The sequence below is a fragment of the Ailuropoda melanoleuca genome, chromosome 1 (genome assembly GCF_002007445.2).
Source record: "Ailuropoda melanoleuca isolate Jingjing chromosome 1, ASM200744v2, whole genome shotgun sequence".
Lineage (NCBI taxonomy): Eukaryota > Metazoa > Chordata > Mammalia > Carnivora > Ursidae > Ailuropoda > Ailuropoda melanoleuca.
The window spans coordinates 116,897,298-116,903,297 of NC_048218.1; positions in this window are offsets into that span (position 1 = coordinate 116,897,298).

Consider the following 6,000-nt stretch of genomic DNA (forward strand, 5'->3'; position numbering starts at 1 on the left):
AGCATTTACCCTGCTCTCTATAGCTCTACAGAAAGACTGCTAGCTTATATTTCTCCCACATAAATTTCAAAACCAATCATTCTTCAGAAGGTTCCTGCCTTTGGTGACCTGGCAGGGTTGTGTATCCCTAGAGCTGAGGCGTGGGTTCTGGATGACACACCAAGTGGCCAGTAGGGGCAACAGCATCCGGTGCCTCTCCTATACCGTCAGATCAGAAGAGATTAGCCATCTCTGGCTACTAGTGCCTGAATGTACTTCGTTTTATCAGTGAGCACCCACCATGCTGTTCTTAAAAAGAAGGTGTTAATTGTGCTATATCTGCAAAAGGTCAAGAGAAGAGAGATGTGGTTTGCATTGATCACCTTTTAGTTTTACTTATATGATAAAGTGAGAAATATGCTCATTGCATATGCATCTCACACACAAATAAATGAGACCACAACAGAAAGGCAAGTAGGTGGTAAGGTATACTAACCTATTTAAACTAATTTTAATATGACTATTAATAATAATGTTTTAACATAAAAAATCCTGGACAAATACTAAACCACAATACAGAAGTCACAAGCATAAACCAAAACTATGGTGTGCTGTCATAGAGGCCAAACGAAACAAGTGCTTCCAGAATAGCATCGCAACAAAGACTGGCTTCTAAGACGTGTATAAGACCCATCCTGAGGATTGATCACTGAATTTGGCAATTTTAAAATATGGGTTACTTAATAAAAACCTTTTTCATGACTTAATGGCCATAAAAGTTCAATAGAAACACATAGAAAAGTCCCAAAAACCGACTGACAGAAAAATGGACAAATAAATTGTCGTATGTTCAATGAAACATTAGCAACAGTAAATAAAAATAAGCTGCACAAGAATATAAAGAATATAAAGAAAAATTTCACAATATAAAAGTGAGTGGGAGAGTTAATTCCCAAAAGTATTGCATAGTGCATGATAGCATTTTAATGAGGTTAAAATATATTTTTTTATTACATAATGTACATAAGATTCAGTATGCCTGTTACCTCTGGTGGGGGAGTTGTAGGGGAATGAAATATAGGAGAATCACATATTTAGGTGTAAGTCACTGTTAATATTCTGTTTATGCGTTAGGTGGTAATTTCAGGATGCTAAGTAAGGGAAAGGAGAGCGAGGAAGAGAAGAGGAAGAAAAAATTACAGAAGAGAAAAATCTTCCTTTTCTTCCTGAAGAAAAGCAGTCCAAAATTCTATCAGCAGGGCTGATCCAGGTAGACGTCCACAGAGGAATGGAGTCTGAATGCTGAGGAGCTGCAGTGGCCCAGGAGGGGATTCAGAGTGGCAGGAGAAGGCTATATCAATGGAAGGGTGTTATGGGCTGGAAGTTTGTGTCTGCTCCCAAATTCATATGTTGATGTCCTAATCTGCAGTGTGCCTGCATTTGGAGTTGGGCCTATAAGGTCATAAGGGTGGGGCCATGATTCAACTAGGATTGGTGTCCTTATAAGTACACTTGCCAACCTTGTCAAGACCATAAATCAAGAAAAGAATGAAGAACCATTCCCATTTGAAGTAGACTGAAAAGACATGACAATTTAATGCAACCTATTATTCTGGATTTGATCTTTTTATTATAAATATTATTTGGATAACTAGTGAAACCTGGTTGGTGTCTGAGATCAGACGCTCATAGCGCACCGCTAGTTTAGATGGGTGTTTGGGTTTATGCAGGAGAATATCTTTCCTTGTAGGAAATGCACACTACGGTATTCAGGAATCATGGGCTTCAGGTCCATGAGGTATTCTTAAGTGATTCTGTCCTGTCCTTGAAACTCTTCAACAATTTTAAAATTGTTTCAAAAGATTTTTAAAAAGAAAAGAGAGAGAAGGAACTTGAGGAAATAGTCATAGCAAGTACAAACCACTCATTCATGACACACTTCTACAAAACAGCAGCAAAACAAACAAAAAACCCAAAAACACCATAGCAGGAGGGACACATGGAATCAGGGGAAGATTCTTTTAAGGTAGGTATTGGGTATATCTATTGTGTTTGTAAGCTACTGGGAGTGATGCAGTGGAGAATAAAATTGTATTATTGAGTAAAGAGGGGCAGAGTTGCAGTAACAAAGCCCTTGAGTAGATGAGAAGGGTGGGGATTCAGGTAGGGGAGCAGGTTGAGAAATATAGATATTGAGAAACATATTATTGAGAAACATAGAAAATATTGAGGAATATAGAAATATTGAGAAACATTGATATTGAGAAACAGAATATTGAGAAACATAGAAACATAGAAATATTGAGAAACATAGAAAATATTGAGAAACATGGAAAATTCGTCTACTGAAAGAAAGAGAAGATGAAATCTATCAGTCTGGAGGCAAGTAAATTTGTAGATTTAATCATGGGAGCATAGGAAGGTTCTCTGTTCTCTTTTGTCAGTGACGTATCAATTTGTAAAGCAAGGGAGAAAGGACAAAAGAAGTTGATTAGGATATGGATCATGAAATATAGGCTGAATAAAGAGAGAAATAAGGAGATAATTAGGATGGTGGACCATGAAAAGGTGAGGGGGTTAATGGATTGGAGGTTTTGATGGGATAAAGTATCTGAGAGATGTGCTGGAGAACAGAAGCAGGAAATTAGGTGTAAGTATTCAGAGAGTTGGATGTTTGAGAATCAGATACTCATCCTATTCAGTTGTGTTTCATATTAATATCAGAAATAACTTAGTTCAATTATCTTCGGACTGAAGATTTATTGGCATCAGAAATGACGTGGATGGATCAGAATAAAGACAGTTTGGGAAAAATATTGGACACAGAACTGCAAAGCTGGCGATTCTTAGGGACATCATCCAGAAAGACACTGAGATACAGGAGAATCAAATCCCTTCCACTTTTCTTTTTCTTTTTCTTTTTTTTAGATTCATATTTTAGTCAAATGTATAAAGAAGGGATTTAGAAATCATAAAACGAGTGGATTTAAAAGCACAGCCAGTCAATTTCAAAAGCCTTATGCAATATGATGGGAATATATTCAGCCTTTCACTACCCTTAATTATCTGTCCCTATTAGGAAGGGGTCTGTGTTACCAAGAAAAGTCTGTGGCATTTCTTAATAGTTGCTGAAAAAAAGATAAACAAAAATGGGGAAACAAAGTCATTTAGATAATGTCAATTTTGAGCCAGCTTAAAGAATATACATGTATATATTTGCCTGTTATCAAGATATAAGAATATTTTATCATTGCAGAAATATGTGGAAATCTTTATAACAATGTGAAATATCAAAATTAATTTATATTCTACGACAATAATAGCAAAGAATATGTTTGGTAAAATAACCTTGGGTCACTCTCTGCCATTGTTTTGCCTTCAGTAGAGAGCACGGGTCACCAACGGGGTACTTTTCTGGTCTGTGAAGTAATTGGAAAGGGAACAACGAATAATTATTTTTGATGACAGCTGAGACTATATGTAAGTGGCTAAAGACATGAGTATTTCATCTATTGTTTCAAAATAATTAAGTCACAGAATATTGGCGGTGAAATATGCACATTTTAAATGAGTTTTAGAGTGCTTGTTTACTCCAGAGTAACCTTTAATGTATTCTCAATTCCTCTCTTCCTTTCTTTTGGTCACAGTTCCTTAAATGTACCTCACATTTTCCAAAGAACTGTGCCATTGTTTTTTGTCTTTTATTTTTATAGAGCTTTAATAGATTTTTTTTACAATTTCTGTTTATTCTATTATGCTTTAGAACATCAGCACAAATAGGTGTAAAAGCTAGTTTTATAGATCATTTTTCTAAATTAAATTTACAGCTCTTAAGTCCAGAGTTTATGGAATTATAGGGTAGAACCAGCTGTTAGGAAGACAAATAAAGCCCTATGAACTTGTATGGTTGTTTCCATGTTAGGGGTTATCAAAATCATCTTAGAGACAAAGACTGAAAACAAGTACCAGCCAACTCAATCTCTCTTCTCTAAAATAGATTTAATTTAATAAGATTAAAGAATGACTCAATCCAAGCAATAAATTCCTAACTTCCTAAAATATAAATGTATTGCTTTTTAAAATAAATATATGATGCATAGCTTACATACAGGAAAATATACAATCTTAATTACAATTCATGAATTTTGACAAATATATACATATTTAAGCAATACCGAATGAAGATAAAGTACATTTCTATCACCCCAAAAGATTACTCATGCTTTTTTCCTGTCAACCATCCCCCTTGCCATAAAGAAAACCATTACTGACGTCTATCATTAGATTAGTTTTGCCTCTACCTTAATTTCATATAAACATAAGTATTCATTAGTAAGATAGTATGTCTAATCTCTTTTCCCTAATATTGCAGCAATGCAGTTTATTCAAGTTGTTTTGTGTAGCAGCAGTTTGCTCTTTTTTATTGTGCAGTATCCATTATGTGAATATGCCACTACTTATCCCCAACTGTATGTTAGACAACATTTGGATTGTTTCCTATTTGGAGCTATTAGGAATAAGGCTGCGATGAGCATTCTAACGCAAGCCTTTTGACAGGCAGATGCATTCATTCATCCTGGGTCTATACTAAGGAGTAAGATTGCTGAGTCATAGAACGGGTGTATATTTAGCTTTAGTGATCCTGAAAACAGTTTTCCATGTAGGCCTACCATGTTACATTCCTCCTAACAGTGTAGAGAGTTTCCATTGCTCCATATCATAGCCAGAACTTGGCTTTGTCTCTGTTTAATTTAATCACCCTGAGTCTGAAGCAATATCTCATTGTGGTTTTAATTTCTATCTCCCTGATAGCAGGGACAGGACTAGGGTAAGGCAGGTGAAATAATAACTTGTGTATAGAATTTAAGAGGGAGGACACTTAAAAATTCAATAATCAAGAGAAATAATATTTAATGAAATAGTTTTAGAGATAAAAACTAGTGCAAATAACCCATATGAAACAAAAAAATAGAAAATTAAAGTAAATCTGTACTATGCTTACAAAGATAGGGAAAATCCTTTATATTTTGCCAATTAGTATAAGAGCTGTGGATCTTTGGTAAGAAGTCTGATAATCAGATCAATTTTCTTCTGTTCCTAGTTTTTGTGCAACTATTGAGATGATCATATGGTTGCTCTTCTTTCTTATTAACTGATATTAAAATTTTAAACCAAACTTATTTTCTATTAATAAGCCCAATGTCATTGTGATATGTTAACCTATTCTTATAGGATTCATTTTTAAAAGATTTATATAGAATTTATGACCCTGTGTTTCTAAGAGTGAACACTTGTGATTTTTCTTTTTGTCAGGTTTTGCTATCAAGATCATACTAATGTCATAAAATGAGATGGAAGTGTTACCTTTTTTTTTTCCAGAGGAATTTGTGTAAAATTGGCATTATTTCTTCCTTAAATATTGGGAAACATTTATTACTAAAGGTAGTCACTAATCGTTTTTTTTTTTTTTTGATGTAAAGTTCAATGATTCATTAGTTGTGTATAACACCCAGTGCACCATGCAATACGTGCCCTCCTTAATACCCATCACCGGTCTATCTCACTACCCCACCCCCCTCCCCTCTGAGGCCCTCAGTTTGTTTCTCATAGTCCATAGTCTCTCATGCTTCATTCCCCCTTCTGATTACCCCCCTTTCTTTTTCCCTTTCTTCCCCTACCGATCATCCTAGTTCTTATGTTCCATAGATGAGAAAAAATCATATGATAATTGTCTTTCTCTGCTTGACTTATTTCACTTAGCATTATCTCCTCCAGTGCCGTCCATGTTGCAGCAAATGTTGAGAATTCCTCCTTTCTGATAGCTGAGTAATATTCCATTGTATATATGGACCACAGCTTCTTAATCCAGTCATCTGTTGAAGGGCATCTCGGCTCCTTCCACAATTTAGCTATTGTGGACAATGCTGCTATGAACATTGGGGTGCATATGGCCCTTCTCTTCATTGCATCTGTATCTTCAGGGTAAACACCCAGTAGTGCAATGGCTGGGTCATAGGGTAG